Genomic DNA, 22940 nt, shown 5'->3' with positions numbered 1-22940 from the left:
GAAAAAATATAAATATGTATATACACAAGTACATGTGCAGGAATATAGAAGACTAAGTATATAGATAGATAGAAAAAAAAACATACCCACATGAAATTTAATATTTAGTAAAATTGCCATATAATGTTAAGTTGGCTAGTTTATTCTGTTTCTCTTAACTGTGATGAATTTATTTTTATTATATTCTATCCGAACATATCTTAAGAAATAGGTATTTAACATTAAATCAATTGAGAAAATTCTACACTTGTGCTAAAATTATTTTCGAGTTTTTCATTCACTGGACATGGTATATCTTGAATTACATACTGAATATTGAGCACACACTCCTTCCATTTCCACAAAACTGTACATTTCTCACCTCTCAACACAGCTCATATTCATTTTTATGCTACAGGGATTTTTTTCAATTTTATGCATCATATACATGCAGTATTTCACTTATAGAAGTATGGTCTAGGACACATACATGGAAGAAAATATAACGAATTGAGCCTGGTTAAGACATGGTAGTCTCCACTAAATTGTTTTCCTGTCCACAACATAATTTCATTTTTATGAATAAATTTCCCATCGTGTTTACACATCACATTTCCTTTATACTCTTTTCTGTTGTTGACACTAAGGCTATTTCCCTATTTGCTTGCTTGTCCTTGCACTTGCTTTCCAGTTCATTCCTCTACTGGCATTACAGCCTCATTCTTCAGGATTCCAGACAATGTATACTGAAGACCAGCTCAAATAGCTGAGGACCATGGTAATATCTGTTTTTGGTGTTAACCTGACTACATCTCTAATTAATTAAAACTCAATTTATTGGGTATACCTGTGAGGGGTTTTCTTAATTAAAAGTTATTAACTCATTTGAAGTGCAAATACTGAATATTAATCTGGATCTTCTATGGTGGGAAGATATACCTTTAATTTGGGCCAAACTTCCTTGTGTCAGTCTATATAAAGAATGTGGATTAGGAAGCATTTTGTTCTTTGCTTGCTTGTCCTTGCACTTGCTTTCCAGTTCATTCCTCTATTGGCATTACAGCCTCATTCTTCAGGATTCCAGACAATGTATACTGAAGACCAGCTCAAATAGCCACATGGATTGAATAACTACAGGACTGGTCTTAGACAGCCATTATTGTACTATTACTGCCCTAGCAAGACCACAGCCTGCAAGTCATTCATATAAATAGATAGATAGATAGATAGATAGATAGATAGATAGATAGATAGATAGATAGATAGATAGATAGATAAATGATGGATGGATGGATAGATAGATAGATAGATAGATAGATAGATAGATAGATAGATAGATAGATTCTCCATAGATATTCATTGTATCAATTTTGTTCCTCTAGGGAACTATAACTAGATATTCTGGCTATGCAAAGTGAGAGCCAAGTACAAGTGTACTACAATCAACACTGAAGGCAAATATGTCTCTAATATAGTGAATTGAATTCCTTTTTATAAATACCCAGGGGTGGTATTACCTGGGCCATATGTTAGATTCATTTTTAATTTTTTGAAGAGCCTCCCCTCCATTATGTTTCTGTTGTGTAGTAATTCTAGCAAACACTCATGCACATTTTTTTTTGCTTTTTGAGACAGGGTTGCTCTGTATAGCCCTGGCTGTCCTGGAACTCACTTTGTAGAGCAGGCTGACCTCGAACTCAGAAATCTGCCTGCCTCTGCCTCCTGAGTGCTGGGATTAAAGGTGTGTGCCACCATGCCTGGCTTTCATGGACACTTATAATGGTCAATAGAGAGTCTGTACTTCTGGTCAGCAGCTCAATCAAGAACTTATGGAAATCATGTAGCCCTGAGTCACACTACCTTTGGACAATTCCTTAAAGATTTGTTTATTTTATGTATGTGAGTATGCTATCTGCATGTACATCGGCATACCAGAAGAAGGTATCAAATCCCATTATAGATGGTTTTGAGCCTCCATAATATGCTGGGAATTGAACTCAGGACCTTTGGAAGATCACCCAGTGCTCTTAACCACTGAGCCATCTTTCTAGCCTGACTTGGAGTTTTAAGCACAAAAACTATATCTTGAGCTGACACATTTCAGTTATCATTAAGAGTTATCAAGACGCAGAACTATAGAAGCAAAAAGGCAAGGATAGGACATTTAGGGGCTTTTCCTGGATCCAGGAACTATGTCCTAGGTGTTTGATGGTTAAGACTTTCTTGTCATTTTTGGCAGGTGTAGGGGTCTACATGCTGGATTCTAAGGTCAGCATGGTGTTTCCAGTATAGTCTCAGTTGTGCTAAGATCTGGGGCCTGTTACAACTCCTATACACGATGTAAAATCTTATATCCTTACCAGTAATACAGAAGATTTTTCTCCAAACTTGACAGTGTTTGTCATTTCTTGACTCAATTAGTGCCATTGATCACTTGTTCTTTAGTTGGTGGTAGTAATTGGGATGGCTACATAATCTTCAGGAAACACAGCCTTCCTAGCAGAAGTAGATAATTAGAAGTGTCCTTTAAAGTTATAGTCTAGAAATGGTTCTGGCCTTTCTGTTTCCAGGTCAGCCATGACATGAGAAGCCACTGCTATACACCACACTGCTATTAACTGTGCCATTCCACCATGCCTGCCCTGCTGTGATACACTACAAATCTCTGAACATGAGCACAAACAAACCTCCCCTTCTTGTTTCTGCCAGGTATTGTGTCACAGCAGCAAGAAAGAAACTAAAAGGCTGGAGAGAGTGTTCAGTGGATGCTGTCTAGTTTTGTGTCAACTTTAGCTTTGAAACAAGCTAAAGACATCTGAGCCCAGGGAATCTCAATTGAGAAAATGCCTCCAGAAAATCAGGCTGAAAGCAAAACTTCAGGGCATTTTCTTAATAAGTCATTGAGATGGGAGGACCCATTCCATTCTACATGGTGCCATTCCTAGGCCGGTGGACCTAGAGCCCCGAAGAAAATTGGTTGAGTGTGGCTGGAGAGATGGCTCATTGGTTAGGAGCACTGGCTATTCTTCTAAAAGTCCTGAGTTCAATTCCCAGAAACCAAATGGTGGCTCACAACCATCTATAATGAGATCTGATTTCATTTTCTGATGTGCATTTAAAAAACCATTCGCCAGGACCAGGAAGCAGGAGTGGGTGGGCTGGGGAGCAGGGCGGGGGTAGGGTATAGGGGGCTTTGGGGATAGCATTTGAAATGTAAATGAAGAAAATATGTAATAAAAAACGCATTCACATATATATAATACATGCATAAATCGTTTTAAAAAATAAGCTTAGGAACCAGTGTACATCACTCATCCATGGCCTCTGCATCAGGTCCTGCCTCCAGATCGCTTCCCATTTTTAGTCCTTGTCTTGGTTTCCCTCAATGGACTGTGACTCAGGATATTTAAGAGTAATCAATAAAGCTTTTTCTTCCCAGGTTGCTTTTGGTCATGGTGTTTAATTAGTGACATAAACACTCTAAGTAAAATAATGGTGAATGTGCTTATGGTCAGACCTGATGACAATGATTGTGGCAGAGGCCAACAAACACACAACTGTAAAAGGCATAAGAGAAAGTAACTAATTCAAATCATGTTCTGATTTTCAGATACTCATTGTTTAATAACTGAAGCTTATTCTTGAATTTCTGTATGAAAATATTCTTCAGTCTTCCATAAGACAGCTTGAAGACTTCAAGGCAGCAAACAAAAGAAACCTTCTCAAATGTAGCAAGATGTTAGCTCTAAAAGCACACTGGCATTGACTGAAGTAGGCAACTATGTGTGTGAGTGTTGGCACACAAAACCCACAGCATGAGTGGGAAGTTCAGAGGTCAACTCTCTGAAGTTAGTCCTTCTGTGTCACAGTTAAATTTGGTGATGGAATACAGGAGGTCAGATTTTGGTGTCAAACAGCTTTACCTGCTGAGCCATCTTGCCAGTCCTTCAAGTTTTCCATAACATGTTGCCAAAGGTACGTGGAGTAACCACTGTGTCACTGAACTTTAAATTCTGAAACAACTTTCATAGATTCACTCATGGAAAAATGCATTTCCAAGTTGCAAAGTTTACTGTACATTGCTATTAACAAGGAAAAAAATAAGATGTCATTCTCGTCAAATAATTTTTGAAGTAACCAAAAAGATATTTCCCCATCCATTTGTAAAAACTTTCAATATATTTGCATGTTTTCTGTATATATTTGGGTTTTTTTACTAATATTTCTATAACCATCTTAAAAACTAAGACTATCTAACCTGTAAGTAGACCCCACTTATATAAGAACACCTCACCTGAGAACATCTCTTAAGAATACAGGTTCTGACAACATTTTCTGCAGGAGTTTTCCTCTTCTGTGGTTATCCAGGCCCACCTTCCTTATTATGAAATAAAGCAGCTTCGGATACACGGTAATTATCTGCAAAAAGAGGGGATTCCAGCATGAGATAATCAGCGATATATTCTGTTTTCAAGCAGACCATGTTCTTGGCAGTAGCCTCAACAACGAATTGAGTTTAGTGCGCTTACCTAAAATGCATAGATTTCAAGTCCCAGAAGTGCACTGGAAAATTTTCAGCTACAACCTGAACATTGCTGTGATGCGTTTGTGTAGCAGTTTAAAAGCATACAGCTGAAGGACTTTGCTTCAGATTCTAATGATCCTGTAAACTGGATGCCTTTAACCTGAATTTGAATCGCTGGCTTTTGACTGTTCATAATAAAAACTTAACTTGTTTGTCAAGCCACAGAGTACATAAGGACTTTTCTTGTAAGAATATTGGGAAAGGATCTTTACCTCTCCTAAATCAGATAGGGGACTAATATCCAATATATATAAAGAACTCAAGAAGGTGGACTCCAGAAAATCAAATAACCCCATTAAAAAATAGGGCTCAGAGCTAAACAAAGAATTCTCACCTGAGGAATAACGAATGGCTGTGAAGCACCTGAAAAAATGCTCAGTATCCTTAATCATCAGAGAAATGCAAATCAAAAGAAACCTGAGATTCCTTCTCACACAAGTCAGAATGGCTAAGATCAAAAATTCAGGTGACAACAGATGCTGGCAAGGATGTGGAGAAAGAGGAACACTCCTCCATTGTTGGTGGGATTGCAAGCTTGTACAACCACTCTGGAAAACAGTCTGGCGGTTCCTCAGAAAATTGGACATAGTACTATTGGAGGATCCCGCAATACCTCTCCTGGGCATATATCCAGAAGATGTCCCAACCAGTAAGAAGGACACATGCTCCACTATGTTCATAGCAGCCTTATTTATAATAGCCAGAAGCTGGAAAGAACCCAGATGCCCCTCAACAGAGGAATGGATACAAAAAATGTGGTACATTTACACAATGGAGTACTACTCAGCTATTAAAAAGAATGAATTTATGAAATTCCTAGGCAAATGGATGGACCTGAAGGGCATCATCCTGAGTGAGGTAACACAATCACAAAAGAACTCAAATGATATGTACTCACTGATAAGTGGATATTAGCCCAGAAACTTAGTATACCCGAGATATAAGATACAATTTTCAAAACACATGAAACTGAAGAAGAATGAAGACCAAAGTGTGGACACTTTGCCCCTTCTTAGAATTGGAAACAATAACCCATGGAAGGAGTTACAGAGACAAAGTTTGGAGTTGAGACAAAAGGATGGACCATCTAGAGAATGCCATATCCAGGAATCCATCCCATAATTAGCCTCCAAACGATGACACCATTGCATACACTAGCAAGCGTTGGCTGAAAGGACCCTGATATAGCTGTCTCTTGTGAGACTATGCCGGGGCCCAGCAAACACATAAATGGATCCTCACAGTCAGCTATTGGATGGATCACAGGGCCCCCAATAGAGGAGCTAGAAAAAGTATCCAAGGAGCTAAAGAGATCTGCAACCCTGTAGGTGCAACAACATTATGAACTAACCAGTACCCCGGAGCTCTTGACTCTAGCTGCATATGTATCAAAAGATGGCCTAGTTGGCCATCACTGGAAAGAGAGGCCCATTGGACATGCAAACTTTATTTGCCCCAGTACAGGGGAATGCCAGGGCCAAAAAATGGGTATGGGTGGGTACAGAAGTGGGGGGGGATGGTATGGGGGACTTTTGGGATAGCACTCTAAATGTAATTGAGGAAAATATGTAATAATAAAAAATATAAAAAAAGAATATGAGGCTGTAGTAGCTTAACAAGGAGATTTGCTTCAAAAAGGTTGTAGTTCATAAAAGCAAAAGTTATACATTAGGGTTATTTCATTTTTCCCTAAATCTTATATATGTATACTTGCCATTTAACCTCTTTTTGACAGAGAGTTTAACAATGAAGCTCGGGCTCCAATCTTAAAAGATGTAGATATGTAAGTGTGTGTATGTATAAACTTCTAGCATTTACCAAACTTGGGCATTAAAACTTTAAGAGATATAGGGAATAAAAAATAGAAACACACACACAAAAAAATACAGGTTCTGGGTTTAGGGAGATGTTTCAGGGATCAAGAGCACGGGTTGCTTTTCCAGAGGTTCCAGCTCCCACACTGGGTGGCTCCAAACCTGTAACTTCAGATCCAATGGAGTTCTCTTCCGCCCTCTATGGATACTTACACACACACACACACACACACACACACACACACACACACACACACATACACACACACACAAACACATACACTCACACACTTTTAAAATCTTTTTTAAAAACATGTAGATTCCTGGAGCTGGAGATATGGTTCAGTGAATAAAGACCTCTGGCTCCTCTTTCAGAGAACCAAAGTTAATTTCCCAGCACCCACATGACAGTTCACATCTATCTGTAAATCAAGGGCTAGGGCTTGTGACATCTTACACATGCATCACACATGAAGCCAGAACATCAATGAACATAAAAATAAATTAAAATGTGTAGATTCTGGGGAACCTTCTCCAAGATAACTCTCTTAACAGATGCCAAAAATCAAAAAATTTGAACCTTTTCTTTGTCAGCTTTTCCAGATAGGGTCTTGATGTGTATGCTAAGAGGGCCTCAGGCTTTCTATCCTCCTGAGTGCTGAGGTTATATTATATATTCTATTGTCCATGTGATAAACTTAATTTACCAAATGCAAAAACATATACTTCATTTGCTAAGTCCCTCTGTGTCAAATATTGTTCTCAGTACTTTTTTAGCAAACAAGAATCGCAATTCATACACTGCTTTCTGAAGCTGAAAAACTGAGTGTATCCTCAGCAAAAAGCAAAATTTCAGTTATCAGGCAACTGTCGTATCACTGTTGCTCTGAGGAACCCACCATCATACTGTAATCTGAGAATCACAGGAAACACTGGCAGATAACCAAGGTCATGCTACATATTTGAAGAGAGACAATTAAGAGACTCCTAATAAGTGAAATAGACTTAGCTTCTGACTGGGCTGGGCCTTTGTGTCCCAGACCTTCAGCCCCAGGAATCATTTTTGTCTTTTATCACAGTGATAGAACCCAATTTTCCAAATGCCTAGAGTGCTTTCTGGATTGGATGCAATAAGAGAGACTATAAATGCCAATGCTCCAGAAGCTCAGACAGGAATGTTACACTTTCAAGCTCACCCTAGACTTCACAGCAAGTATCTGGGAGACATAGGGAGACTGTCTTCAGAGAGAAAATAATAAATCAAATCAAAAAACAAAAAACAAAACAAAATAAAACAAACAAACAAACAAACAAACAAACAAAACCAAAGGCTCCAAGACCACCAGAGAAAGCAGTATTGAACATAGTTTAAAAACAATGTAAAACAACAACAACAACAACAAAAAACATAGAACAGCTTAGGCAAGGAACTCCACAACACCCAAGGCTACATCTGATAACCAGAACCCAGAAACATCACTGGAGATAACCAGATACATCCTAGACCTCCAGGATGCCCACTGGACAGTTTATAACTAAAGACCAAAATGTGCTCTTCCCTGCAATGCTGGAAAGATATACCACCTTGATCTGCACTGCATCTGGAGTGTCTTCCCCCAAGATTAAAATCCTTCTATTAGAGACTGGACCTGACCTTCAGCTAAGCTAAATCACATGGGTTAGTATCCTTCAGGAGGTACAACTAGTACTGCAGTTAGGAATTTAGGGTAGGAACCTTGTGTAATGATCTTCAGCATAATAAAATAAAATTTTTAAAAGTTACTATACTAATTACCCATACCTAGATTCTTGCTTCAATGCCAGCTAAACATATATGTGTTTTACTTATAAGAAAGAAAGCCTTAAATGAGGTCATAAAAGTACTTAGTAGCAGAAATAGAAGTAAATCCTGGTCCATCATAAAGGATTTGACTAATAAACTGGGGAATGAATTCTAGGCCACACAAGGCCACCCAGTGAGCCCCTTATGCAAAAACAAAAACAACAAAAAATAAATAAACAAGCCCAGAATGCAAAAGGAATCCTACAGCCATTACTGCCAATATCACCAGCCCACTTGTACCCTCCCTAGTCCCCAATCTCCCTGTTGTCCTCTCTATGCCACCTTGCCTCCTCCCTATACTTCATTAATCCTGACCTGCAAAGTAACGGGGCCTCAGAAAAAAGTTGCCACTCGACAGAGTGCAGGCCTGCATAGCCCGCCCTCCTTCAGGTCTGAAGCTAACCCTAAGGTGCATGTGCTGTCAGAAACGCACACATTGACGATGTCTGGATAGCATGACTCCCAGGTACCATATTTGAAATCTGGTTGTGTTCCATTGAGGCTGGCTAGTGTAAGTCTATGTACTGTGTTTATGTTATTTCTTGAGCATAAGAGATTTTCCCCCAGTGGAAATTTATATAAGAAAAAGTTCTTGTGGGTGAAAGCTGCCAAAGAAGGCTAAGAAAGGGAAAAGAATGAGTGAGTCCTGGAGGAGACATCGTCAGAGTTCTCCAGAAGCTGGCCGACAATGAAGGGTAACTGGGATGAGAGACACCAGAATTAAGCCAAAATGAAAGTACAGAGGAAACGGGCCTGGAAGCTGGTTTGTGAAATGAATCAGGGATCCCAAGACAACTTTCAGGAAACTGACTCAGTACACAAAATAAATCAAGGCCCAGAGTCTGAATTGGCCAACTCAGTGTCTTAGCCAGTCAAAATGGTGAAGATAAAAACCTCAGGTGACAGCAGATGCTGGAGAGGATGTGGAGAAAGAAGAAAACTCCTCTATTGCTGGTGGGATTCCAAGCTGGTAAAACCAGTCTGGAAATTAGTCTGGTGGGTTCTCAGAAAATTGGACATAGTACTACCTGAGGACCCAACTATACCACTCCTAGGCATACACCCAGAAGATGCTGCAATGTGTAATAAGGAAACATGCTCCACTATGTTCATAGAAGCCTTATTTATAATAGCCAGAAGCTGGAAAGAACCCAGATGTCTCTCAACAGAGGAATGGATACAAAAAATATGCTACATTTACACAATGGAGTTCTACTCAGCTATTAAAAACGACCAATTGGTGAAGTTCTCAGGCAAGTGAATGGAACTAGAAAACACCATCCTGAGTGAGGTAACCCAATCACAAAAGAACACAAATAGTGTGTACTTACTGATAAATGGTATTAGCCCAGAAGCTCAGAATACCCAAGATACAATTCAAAGACCACATGAAGCTCAAGAAGAAAAAAGACCAAAATCTGGATGCTTCAGTCCTTCTTAGAAGAGGTGAACAAAATACCCATGGGAAGAGATAAACAGACAAAGTGTAGAGCAGAAACTGAAGGAAAGACCATCCATGGACTGCCCCCCACCTGGGGATCCATCCCAAAGAGTGTCACCAAACTCAGACACTATTGTGGATGCCAACAAGTGATTGCAGAAAGGAGCTTAAAATCACACCAGCACACATTAATAGTGAGGGACTTCAACACCCCACTCTTAACATTTAACAGGTTATCATGAAAACAAAGTCAACAAAGAATAATGAAGGTAACAGGTTATGATCATGTGAACCTAACAGATATTTATAGAACATTTTACCCGAGTACAAAACAATGTACCTTATTCTCAGCACCTCATGGATCCTTCTCCAAGACTGACAACATAGTTAGTCATAAAGCAAGCCTTTGTCAACAGATAAAGAAGATTGAAATAATCCCTTATATCATATTAGATCACCATGGATTAAAGCTGGACTTCAACAAGAAAAGAAACAGCAGAAAGCCTACAAACTCATGGAAACTGAACAACTTTCTACTCGGTGACCACTGGGACAGGAAGAAGTAAAGAAAACATTAAAGAGTTCCTAAAATTCAATGAATATGAAGGCACAACATAACCAAGAGGAAAGCTATAGCACCAAGTGCTCTCAAAGTGAAAGAGACTTGTAGCAGGGAGGACTACCTGTGAAAGGACAATCATACCAACCCACTGACAAAACATCTGACCCAAAATTTTTCCTGCATACAAAAAGTATAGGGACAAAGATGGAGCAGAGAGTGCAGTAATGGCCAGTCTATGATTGGCCCAACTTGCAATCCATGTTATGAGGAACAACCAGTCCCCAATGCAGAGAGAGAGAGAAGGGACTGAAGGAGTTGAAGACTTTTGAAACCCCACTGGAAGAACAACAACATCAACCAACCAGACCCCCCGAAATCCCAGGGACTAAGCCATCAACAAAGGAGTACACATGGGTCCAGCTGAATATGTAGCAGAGGATGGCCTTGTCATGCATAAATGGAAGAAGAGGTCCTTTGTCCTATGAAGGCTTGATAGATGACCCAGTGCAAAGGAATCAAGGGTGAGGAGGTGGGTGGTTGGAGGAACACCTGCATAGAAGCAGGGGAAGGGACGATGTGATAGGGTGTTTCCAGGAGGAAGAGAAACCAGGAAAAGGGATAACATTTGAAATGTAAATAAAGAAAATATCCAATAAAAAATAACTTTAGCATTTAAAAAAATAAAATAAAGAAATAAAAATGCAGAAAAATACTGTGCTATGCTTGTAGAGAATAACCTAGAATAATTGCTTTCTAAGAGACTCCATTCATTAGTTGATGGAACAGACACAAAACCCAACAGCCAAACATTAGAGGGAGCATGGGAAATCTTGTGAAAGAGTTGGTTGGGGGAGGGATGGAGGAATCCAAAGGGCATATGGACTCGGTAAGAAGACCAACAAAGTCAATTACTTGGACCCTTTGGGGCTCCCAGGGACTGACCTAGTGGTTCAAAGGGCATACAAGAGCTGGAGCTGGAAAAAAATAAACTAGAGAGATCTCATAATAGCAAATCTGAATGCCATAGAACAAAAGGAATCAAGCACAGGCAAAAGGAGTAGATAGCGCAAAATAATCAAACTCGGGACTTAAATCAATATATTAGAAACAAAAACAACAATTCAAAGAAGCAACAAAACCAACAGCTGGATCCTTGAGAAAAAAAGCAAATGAACAAACCATTAGCCAAACTAGCTAAAAGGCAGAGAGACAATAACCAAATTAACAAAATCCAAAAGGCAAAACATATCAACAGAGACTTAGGAAATTCAAAGTATCACTATGTCTTTCTCAAAACCTGGACTCCACAAAACTGGAAAATGAAATGTACAATTTTCTGGAATGATTCTACTTACCAAAGTTAAATTAAGACCAGGTAAATAATCTGAACAGTTTTATAATCCCTACAATAATAGAAGCAGTCAATAAAAGTCTCCTAATCAAAAAAAGTCGAATCGCTTCTCGGCCTTTTGGCTAAGATCAAGTGTAAAAAAAGTCGAGACCCTGATGGTTTTGGTGCAGAATTACCCCAGACTTTCAAGAAAGACCTAACATTAATACTCATCACCTATTCCAGAAAATAGAAACAGAAGAAACATTGCAAAACCCTTTCTATGGGGCCACGGTCAGCCTGATACTAAATCACACAAGGATTCAACAAAGAAAAATAATTTCAGGTCAATTTCTCTTATGAACATTGATGCAAATATATTTAATAAAATATGAGCAAACCAAATCCGAGCACACACAAAAACATCATCCAACATGTTCAAGTTGGCTTCATCTCAGGAATACAGGGATTGTTCAATATACATAAGACCATCAATATAACCTACTATATAAACAAAAAGAAAGAAATACAAGTGTTTGAGCACCTTAGTGATGCTGACACAACCTTTGATTTATGACTCCTTTCCTGTCATCAGTTAAGCATGTTCAACTTGGAAATATCAGATTTGCTTCATCTCAGTATTTTTTTTTGAAGCCTGAGGAGCATTTACAGTAAATTCCAGAACAACTTGAGCTACAGAGGCAAACGTATCTCAGGTAAATGAAAGAGGAGAGTAAAATTCCAGAGGTAATAGAATATTGACAGGAGAACAGCAACAAATGCTGAAAGAGGGGATGCATGCAGACCTTTTGTTGTTTACTTGTAAGGGCAGAACCCACTTTACACACATGTGCTTAATGAAATGAAGACTACTGCTTGTGGATGTTCACAGTGATATCACCCACTAGTGTAAGGGTGCAGGGTCAAGTTGGTTCAAGGATCAAAGACTAGAAAGAGTGGATAAAAATAAGAGAGATGGACGGTCCAATATGATCCAGAACAGTGGAAAAAAGGACCTCTGGAGAAGAAACCAGAAAAGAAGAGATGGCATTCATAATTTCTCACAAGGTGCATTTAATGCCCTCAGTCCTACATTTCAACACAGTCACAATGTTGGTCCTTTATTCCTTCCTATGGGCGTCGTTTGTATTCACAGCAGTAAAACTGTAAGACAGTGAGCACTGATGTGGTGCAATCTGTTGGAATGTGATACATGATACACACATCATAAATAGCCTCATCAATGACCCTTATAAAAGTCACTGCCATGATCTCCTGGGCTAAAGTTCCTGGAAAGGGGGTCAGATATGCCAAGATTAATTTTCTTCATTAGCACATACACGGACTTTCATGGCTGCTGTTGGTCTTATGGTATCTTGTTCATCCACTATTATCAGATTCTTATGTAGCTCATAATCTGACCTTAAAGTTGGCTATTGCTTGATTGATTACATAACTCTTCCAATCACCCTATCACCTCCTGAGAATCCTGGGGTTTCCATGGTACTGCCAAAAAAAATTTGTATCATCATTGGTTACCAGTGACCAGTGACCAGTGAGCATTGTCTGATATTGAACACACTGCATGGTTTGGTCAGCAGATCAGACAAAGTTGACCATCTACCTGCTCCATTCTCCAGTGGATTATTGTTACTCCCACAACCACCAACTGTGCCAGATAGGAACCAAACTTTAAAACATTTGTTTTGATCACATCTTTCCTTAGTTTTAGTATGTTTAAATCTTGCCTATCTGTGGAACACAGCTTCTTTGTGCTCTCAAAAAACACTTCCTAGAAGATTTTACCTCAGTGACACTGGTCTCTTCTTAATCACTGCTAATTTCATAGCTCCAGCTAACCAGCATCAATTGTCCCAGTACGCTCCTTTCTCCCAAAAGCTGCCAGAAACGACCAAAGCTGCTGAATTCTGCTGCTTCCTGGTGCTGTAGCTTACCCACTCTTGGGATATTACATTATCATCAGCTTTCTATTTTCAGACTCTTTCTGTCCTGGAACTTTCTCTGTAGACTTTCTTTGAACTCAGAGATCTGCATGCCTGTCTCATGGGATTAAAGGTGTGTGCCACCACACCTGGATCTAAACTTAGCTGAGCATACTGCAAAGTCCCACTCTCTTAATCTGCTATCTCCTAGAACACAGGATAAGGCTCCATCTCACTTCCTTGTGCCCCTTTAATACTTGAACCATACATTTTGTATTTTTCCTTCCTCAGCTTGCTACACTTGTTTAAAATGCACTCCACAGGACTTAATCCGAGAACAAAGTCTATGATGAGCATTTCTGAGACTTGCTTTGTCAATGAAATTAATCTGAGTCTTTTCTCCTTAGCCTCAGGTACACTTTTCAGACAAGTTACAAAAAGTAGCCACATTCTTTACCAAAATATTATAGAGCAGTCTCTAGGCTGAAACCTCTTGGGCCAGGTCTGCAAAATTCAAGTCATTCTCTGTAACAAAGTATTCCATATTCCTACTAGGATAGCCCACTAAACCCCATTTAAAATATTCTACTGCTTCCCAAATCTAGGTCCCAAAATCCACAGTCTTCCAAACAAAAGCATGGTCAAGCCTATAAAAGCAATATCCCACTCCTGATACCAACTTCTGGCTTAGTTAGGGTTCTACTGCTGTGAATAGACACCATGACTAGTGCAACTCTTCTAAAGACAACATTTAATTGGGGCTGGTTTACAGGTTCAGAGGTTCAGTCTATTATTATCAAGGTGGGAGTAGGACAGCATCTAGGCAGGCATGATGCAGGTAGAGCCAAGAGTTCTACATCGTCACCTGAAGGCTCTTAGTGGAATACAGCCTTCCAAGCAGCTAGGGTGAGGGTCTTAAGCCCAAACCCACAGTGACACACCTACTCCAACAAGGTCATACCTCCTAATAATGCCACTCCCTGGGCCAATCATATATAAACCATCATGAGTGGCTAGAAAACTGAAAAATATTCTTAGACAATCCCAGACAGTACAAACTGGAGATAGCACTACTCCCCACAGGAAGCTAGAAAGCATCAATCTCACCATTTCCTACTGCCCTCTTCCTGCCTATAGAGAATTTCCAAAGCACAGCTTTCTTTGGAATAGAAAGTGCCATGCAATCCCCCATGCCTGTGCTGAGCAACTCCATGCACACAGCAGGAAAGTGTGAATCTTCACCAGGGTCTCCATCCCAGTTTTGAGTTCAGCATGGCTCCTGCCATCAGCCACAAGCACTCTTCTCCCACTGCTCACTGACAGTGCCTACCTCATTCTACATGTTGGCACAGCCATTAAACAATGCTGACTGACTATGGACAGAACTCCATCTTAGCACTCTCCTATGCAGGCACTCCCAAGTGGGATCTTACAAGAAGCACAGACATGAGAAAATACACTTCTGGAATTCAATGTGACGATCATTGACCAGGACACTGTACTCTCCTCCCTGTCTGTGACATCCCAGTGTGATAAAATGTTAGATCACTATATCATATCCCCTTTCTATCAAATGCTGTCATCCAGCTTCATCCAGGCCACACCATGACAGGTGCAAAGGGAAGCCAGGTTTATTACTATGAGCACAATGTTCTGGGCCCTCTGAGAGCTGCAGAACTCAGACAGTGCCAGTGCCTGCAGGTCTGTGGCTCTGTCCCCAACCCTGTGAGTCAGACCTCTGCTTCCCAACCAGAGATGGTGATGGTGCTAAAGGTGATTAACTCAAGGAATATCCAAATGCCACTCCCCACATCTGTCTTCTCCTATTCTGCATCTGCTTAAGCTATGTCAGACACCAGCCTTCCCAGTAAGTACAGAGCCAGGAAGAAAGGAGTGGGATAAGCATTTTAAGGAGACTGAAGTCTTTCAATAGTAGACACAAGGGTAGAATGAGAGTCTTGACTGGTTAGGTCCAGCTCTGGCTTTCCATCACTACCTTCAGACTCTGTCATGAGAAAGGTTAATGTGAGTGGTATCCATCCTGAATTAAATGATATCCATGGAGGACACAACAGACATGCATGTAATTAATTACCCAAGATAATCAGTTCTGTGCACCAACACACTGGATTTATTGCTCTTGGGGATAGAAGACAATAATGGCTTTTTGTTTTAGTTAACACTGGATTTTCCAAGAGGTAAAATCTTTCTCCAGAGCAATGCAACTCTTAATCTGTCCTGGAAGAAGTACTTTTCCCAGATCCCCAGTGCCTGTTCTAGAATTTTCTTAATCTTAAAACTTTACAAGGGGAGTCTGGTGCAGTCCAGGTACCATTGTTATGTTGGCTAAAGCTGCTCATCTTTTTTTATTCTTTCATTTGTTTTGGTACTTCAGAGATAACCAAGGACATAAGATCATATAGACATGGTTTTTACTACTGATTCACACCTGAGTCAAAATATTTTGATTTCTTAAATCAGTTTTCATATCACTTATAAGGAATCTGTGAAACATGGGCTGGAGAAAAGCCTCAGTTGTTGAAAAGCCTGACTTGCAGGAGAACCAAACTGTGGATGCCTAAACCCACATCAAAAGTCAGGGATCTAGACCTTGTGAGTAATGCCTTAAACTGAAAGAAGTTGGCAGTGGCAGGTAAGCTCCTGGAAATTATGGACCAGACAACCTGCCTAAGAGTAAACTTTCTAGGAAATGAGAGGTACTGTATCACAGACAAACAGTAAGGCAATGAAGAGAAGACATTGAGAAAATTCTGTAACTTAACCATGGAGGCTATGCCCCCACGCACCACACAAACCCAAAGAACACAAAAGTATCTGAGAAAACATCACATAGCATGGCCAGCAGAAACAGAGCAGTCACCATCTGTCTGCCAACAGAGGTGCTTCCCTGTTGCTCAAGCAGGGCTCATACGAATGCCCTCCCACTGATGCAGGTGCTGACTGCTGTGGTGCTATAAGAATTGTGGTAGGGGAGCATCTCACAGTGCAGGCGCTGACTGCCTTAACTGTCCTTGACTCTGAGATGTGGAAATGGAGAAGTCCCTGGGATTGCCACCTTCAAGCCAGACACTGTTGTCTGATGCAGAGTTTAGAACAGTCCAACATCCTTTCCCAGGTTTACCAGATGAGACCCAACCTGTCGATGGGGACTGGTTATCAACAGCCCCTACCCACTGTCCTTCAGAAATCTTGGCCTTGCCTTAAGCTCCAGGACTGGAACAAAGAGAGAATGAAACCATGCTTGAGAGGAAAGCTGAGCTGTCAATGCCATGGGATGCCTATGAGGGCACTAAAAAAAAACCAAGACCCATCACTTCTCCCTTTAGCACACTGTGCCATGATGAAGATTCTTCACCTCACTGATACTGGGAGCCGAAGGTAGAAGTCAGCTTCTCGAAATGCCAGTTTGGGAACCATCGGGCTGCATCTAGAAGAGGTAGGGGAGATACAGAACAAGATGGGATTCAGCATCATTTTGAGGACATCACTACAGTGGAGGCAGATATTCACATTTCCCAACTTGTCAATACCCTCACAGTCATAGAACAGAATCAGTGCCATGAAAACTGGAGACTCATTAGTGGTCACCCTGGCAAAGTGAGGAAGAATGACCTTAAAGCCTCTAAGCTGCTTGATGGAGCCCCTCAGCTCAAAATCCATTACGAGGATTGGGGAATGGTGAAGGAGCTGTGGGATTTAGGGCAGGTGAGATGGCTATCAACAACATCACAATGCACCTGAAAGGTAAAGTTCCCAAAGAAACACCCGGAAGGCACAGTAGACTTAGAGGAAAGGGGCAAGAAAGACCAAGTGGACCAGAGAACAACTCCAAGAAAACAAAGAAATGTAAGCAGTCAAAGAACAGAGTCAAAACAAAAGAGAAGCCCACCATCCCCAAGACCAACATCGACCTGAGCTCAGCCACAACAACTGTAAAAAGCCTCAAATCCCCCTTGGCAAGCATATGCTGGATTCCATGAAGGGCTTTCACTCACTGGGGAAGAAGAGTGAGAAGAAAACGGGCATCTCCTCTTTCAGGGGTCTCTGAACGTTCATTAGTCACAAAGATCCTAGGCCAGACCCAGCCACCCCAGCCTTAATGACTGCACTGTACAGAACATCATCTCATACTTCATTCCAGAGGGAGCTTTTTTCTGCTACCAAAAACAAGATGTCATCACCTTCCAATCCACAAACCTAATAATCTGCAGTAAGACTTTAGATGTCAACCCATCCTATGGAGGAAAGTTGACATTCTGAGACCAGTCACCACATAGCTCATCACAAGAGAGCAGAAGCCAGAGAGGGAGGTCATGAAGAGGCAGGCTCAATAGGAGCAAGAGAATGCCACCATGTGTACCTCTCCTAGGAAACTGCAGCTTTTCCTTCAGGAGGAGAAGGATATGGAAATCTCTCAATATTATGGCTATGCAAGGCAAGAGCTGGCTACGTCTTTGCAAGAAAGTGCTGTCAGTGTGGACAAGGAAAGAGATAATCACTGATGTATGCAAATCCATATATAAATTTGCATATACATAAGTACAAGTGTAGGAATATAGAAGATTAAAGTATTTATAGAATGACAGACAAAATATATCCACATATAGTTGAATAGTTAGTAAACTACTAAAAACTGTTAAGTTGGTTATTTTATTTGTGGCTAATATAATTGTATTCTGATGTTTCTGTTAACATTGATAATCTAATTTTATCCTATTATATATGAAATAGAACTTGAGAAATATACTTAATAGTAAATCAATTGAAAATATGCTACACTTGTATTGAAATAATTGTTAAGTTTTTCATTCACTGGACAGGATATATCTTGAAGTACATACTGAATATTGGGCACACTTTCCCTCCATTTTCATAGATCTGCATATTTCTTATCACTCATCACAGCCCTTATCAATCATTTTTCTGCTACAAAGATTTCTGTTCAAGTTCGCAAAACACATACAACCAGGATTCCATTTTTCAAGTGTAATCTAGGACCCACTTAATAAGGAAAATGTAGTTAACTTTAGCCAACTTAATTCATATGCTAATCTCCACTGTTTTTGTTTTCCTGAAAACAGCATAGTTTTATTTTTATGAATAAATAATTTCCCATTATGTTTACACATCCCATTTTCTTTCTCCCCTTCTATGTTGTTGACACACATGCTATTTCCCTAATGTAGCTGCAGTGAACTGTTGCAATGGCTATTTTTGGTGTCAACCAGGCTACACCTGGAATTAACTAAAATCTAATTTATTGGGTACACCAGTGAGGGATTTTTTAAAATTAAAATATATTAAACTATTTAAAGTAGAAATAGCCAACATTAATCTAGATCTTTTCAGGTAGGAAGGTCTGCTTTTAATTTGGGCTAACCCATCTGGTGGTAGCTTATATAAAGAATGTGGAAGAAGAGAGCACTATGCTCTTTGATTGCTCTCCTTCGCTCTTGCTGGCAAGTCCATGCCTTCACTGATATTAGAGACCATTTCTTTTGGAATCTAGACAGAGTACATCAGATACCAGCTGAGACAGCCTGATGGATTAAACAACTACTGGACTCTTGGAATGTCTGGTGCTAGACAGCCATTTTTGGACAAGCTAAGCCATAGCTTGGTAGTCCAATCTAATCATCCTCCTTTCTATAGACAGACAGACAGACACACATTCTATCATTCATTCATTCTATCAGTTCTATTCCTCTAGAAAACCCTGAATAGATTCTGGTTATGCAATATGAGAGTCAAGTACAGGTGTGCTACAATCAACACTGACAGGCAAATAAGTCTCTAATATAGTGAATTAAAATCCTTTTTGTAAATAAATACCCAGGAGTGGTATTACCTAGGTCAAATGGTAGATTCAATTTTAGTTGTTTGAAGAACCACGATTATGATTCTACCGTGTGATAATTCTAGCAATGAAAACACATGGTCTCTCTTAAAGGTGAATAAAAACTATACTACTAACCAGCTGCTGCATGGGGAACTTGTGCAAATGGTGCATCACTGAATCTCACTGTCTTTAGACTTTTAAGTACAACAGCTATATCCTGAGTGACACTTCAGTTAGCTAGAACAGTTATCAAGAAGCAGAGCTATAGAAGCCGAAAGGCAAGGCTGGCACATTCAGGTACTTTCCTGGATCCTGGAACTGTGGACTGGGTGTTTAACAGGTTAGGTCTTTGCTGCCATTTTGCAGGTGTTGGGGGGCCTACTTGCCGGGTTCTAAGGTTCACATGGGGTCCAGCATGGAATCAGGTATGTAAATGTCTGAGGACTTGTTTGAACATCTATACATGATGAAAATGCTTATATCCTCAGCAGTGATGCAGGAGGTTTTTCTTCAGTTTATTTTCTTGACAGAATTTGCCATGTCTTCATTTAAGTAGTGCCATTCTGACTTGGGTAAAATGAATCTCGATTTAGCCTTTATTTGTACTTCTTTGATGAACAGTGAGGTTGAACATGCTTTTCTTTTTCTTTTGGCCAGGTGATTTTCATCTTTCTTGAACAAGCTTTTAATTGGTGATCCCAGTTACTAATTAGGTTATTATTTGTTACTGTTTTAGTTCCTTCCACTCTAGATATTAATCCTCTCTATCAGATGTAACAATATATGGTCTTTCTTCCATTCTGTGGCCAGCCACTTCACTGATATTTCTCTTGCTTGGCAGAAGCTTTTTGAGTTCATGAGATTGCATTTGTTAATGGCTGGCATCATCTCCTGAATGCAGGAGGTCCTTTCAGTCTTTGCTTTGCTCTATATTTGAAGAGCTTCCTTCAATTTTTTTTCTTCAACAGTTTCAAGTATTATATTAAAATCTTAGGTGCATTTGTATTTGAACATTATACTCGGTGAGGGACAGAAATCTACTTTATAATATTTAGAAGTTCATTTTCTAGCTTAATATTCTGAAGGTTCTATTTCCAGGTTATGTGGCCCTGCACTTTGTGTTTATGATAGGTGTGCAGAGTGGCAGAGACAGAAGGCACTGCTTACCTCATAGGTCATTCCCCCAGCAGTGCCCTCCCAACAAGCCTTTAACATGGGGCTTAGAGGGCCATTTAAGACCAGGTCATTGCACCTGAACATTCAGCATTCCCATCCACTTCCCAACCAGCTGTCAAAACATTGCTTGTATCCCTTCAACCTATAAGGATTTCTCATGAAAGTGACAATTCCTCAAGCCTCTCTTAGACGAGGGGGGGAGGGAGAGAGAGGAGGGAGAGAGAGAACCACAATTGGTCAGCACTCAGATTAAACCCTGTTGCTACCTTTAATGTTGAACTATCTCTGACTTTGTATACTTGATACTTCAATTCAATTGTCACCTCTCAACTTTTTTTTCTCACAATGAGGACAAAATGTAGGGCTTGGGCAAGAAAAGGCACACTGGGTGTTTGGAAGGGTGGCTTCCTTCTGAAACAGAAGGGGCAGTGGCTGCTGTCAGCTCTGCTTTCATTTTCTTGTCATTAGAGCCCTAAAAACATAAATGGGCATTCATGTGTCATTGGGGAATGTCAGGTATAGCATGGTTGCAAATGCAACTGCATGGCACAGTGTTTGCTGCTGGAGCACCGTCAACCTGAATAATGCATCTCTGTCTTTCTGGTGAAAGACCGTGTTGCTCTGTCTTGTATGCTTGTTTGTTTGGCCTTTTTCTTTACCATATTTCTCCTCAAATACAACTCTGGTAAAAATGTCTGGGAAAGGGATTGAGGGTGTTCTGAGAAAGGAAATGGCTCCGACGTCTATAAAGAACAGACTTATTTGGTGCTGGCCATTCAAGCAGTCAACCCAGGCATATCGGGACAAGCAGCCCTGGATGCTGAGGCTGACTGTGTTAAATGTTCTCTGTGAAACTTCAGCCAACTCATGATGATTGTATAGTTTCCAGGAAATATCTGAAGCAGGAAATGTTTTTTAAGAAATCTGAAGCTTTAGTAATTTAGAAAATTGAACATCGAAAATGAAAGAAAATGAACATTGGGCCTTGCCACTAAGGACAGGGATGTCCACAGAAATTGCAAGGCACAAGATAGAAGAAGGAATAGCTGGGTCTCCTGAAATAGTGAGCAATGGTGAGAACCCCGACAAGGAGTGATCTCTAATAACAGAAAGTATGATCCAGAAATATTGGGGAAAATGGGAAGATATATGTATGATAGATGGATAAAAGGGTTTAGACCCTGCACAGGAGCTGTTGGATTAGGGAACTGACCTTCCTGGAAAGATGAGAACACAATGATTTGAACCCCTGGCATCCCCTGCCTAAGGAAATTAGGGTGCAAGTTCTAAGAGATTGAATTCAGTCTTGTGAGGAACCCTGGGGGAAGCTGCCAGAGGAATTAACATTGAACATGGAAAAGAGTTTGAAAAGCACTGTACAAATAGATATTTGGATGAGCTTAACAAACTGGCAGGAGAGATTTAGCAAATTTAGACATGCTAAAAATATGAATATTTCTCTGAACTGTTTAGCACCTTTCTGTTTTCATGCCAGTGCCGTAATGGCAGGTTTATGCCCAGATGATCTATGATTTGCAGGCTTTTCTGAGAATTAAAGTTAATGAACAAATTGCTTTTGCAGACACTGAACTATGAATTTATGTATGCACTGTGCTTTCTGGTGACATATTTACATAGGGATTTTTTGGGAAAAAGTATTTTAAAAGCCTTTTGATTTTATTTTATAACAAGGAAGTGTGTCATCAATAAAAGACTGAGGTGAACTCAGAGAGAAAACCTGAAAGCTGTCTCCAAGCACAGCTTCAGAACAATGAGTCCCCTGTCAACATGCACCTGCATCGTTGCCCAAAACTACGATGTCACACTGATCCAAATAGATTCCCCCAAAATGACTGAGGCTGGTCCTCAGCAGGGGAGCAATTTTTAAACATCAGTGTTCAGCGACAAGCTACCAGGGATGAGTGCCCACTTCAGTATCTGTTAACTAGATAGGTAAAAGAAAAAATCTCCTGGACACCTGTTAATGACGTGTCTGCCTTAGATTTCACACTGTGATCCATCACACAGCTTTATCCCTTCCTAATAGTGCCTATCACAGAGCTCATATACTAAAAAATAATATCACCCATTGAAATCCAGGAATATGGTCAACAAGGCATAACTTTTTCTACTCAATGGTACTCATCAGTTATCTAATTAAAGAGAACAGCCTCTCTGATCATCAGAATGAATTTCTGTGCAGCACTCGTACCCCTTGAGGATGGTTCTCTGCTTGACATTCATCAATAACAGTGGACACCTTGAAAGAACAGTGAGAAATTCGTGTGTACTATGCGACTCCAGAAGCGAGTGCTTGCATCTCCAGGGAAGGGAGGGAAACACTCTGAAAAGTACAGTGCTTGGAACAGAGAACTCAGCCAAGAGCAAACAGAACTCAGCAGGCCTG

The 22940-nt window shown here is 40.2% G+C and overlaps 1 long non-coding RNA gene across 1 annotated transcript in view; it reads right to left on the bottom strand.

Annotated features, from left to right (window-relative positions):
- Positions 1 to 3580: 3580 nt before the first annotated feature.
- Positions 3581 to 22940, bottom strand: part of 1700010N08Rik (RIKEN cDNA 1700010N08 gene) — a 68872-nt gene continuing 49512 nt past the window's right edge. The window contains exons 5-7 of the long non-coding RNA NR_153826.1: positions 16874 to 16945; positions 4274 to 4398; positions 3581 to 4061 (exon numbers count right to left, since the gene is read on the bottom strand). This is a non-coding gene — a long non-coding RNA (RIKEN cDNA 1700010N08 gene). The remainder of the gene's footprint in view (positions 4062 to 4273; positions 4399 to 16873; positions 16946 to 22940) is intronic.

This window comes from Mus musculus, chromosome 7 (assembly GCF_000001635.26).
Source record: "Mus musculus strain C57BL/6J chromosome 7, GRCm38.p6 C57BL/6J".
Classification (NCBI taxonomy): Eukaryota; Metazoa; Chordata; class Mammalia; order Rodentia; family Muridae; genus Mus; species Mus musculus.
This window is presented reverse-complemented; position numbering and strand designations above follow the sequence as displayed.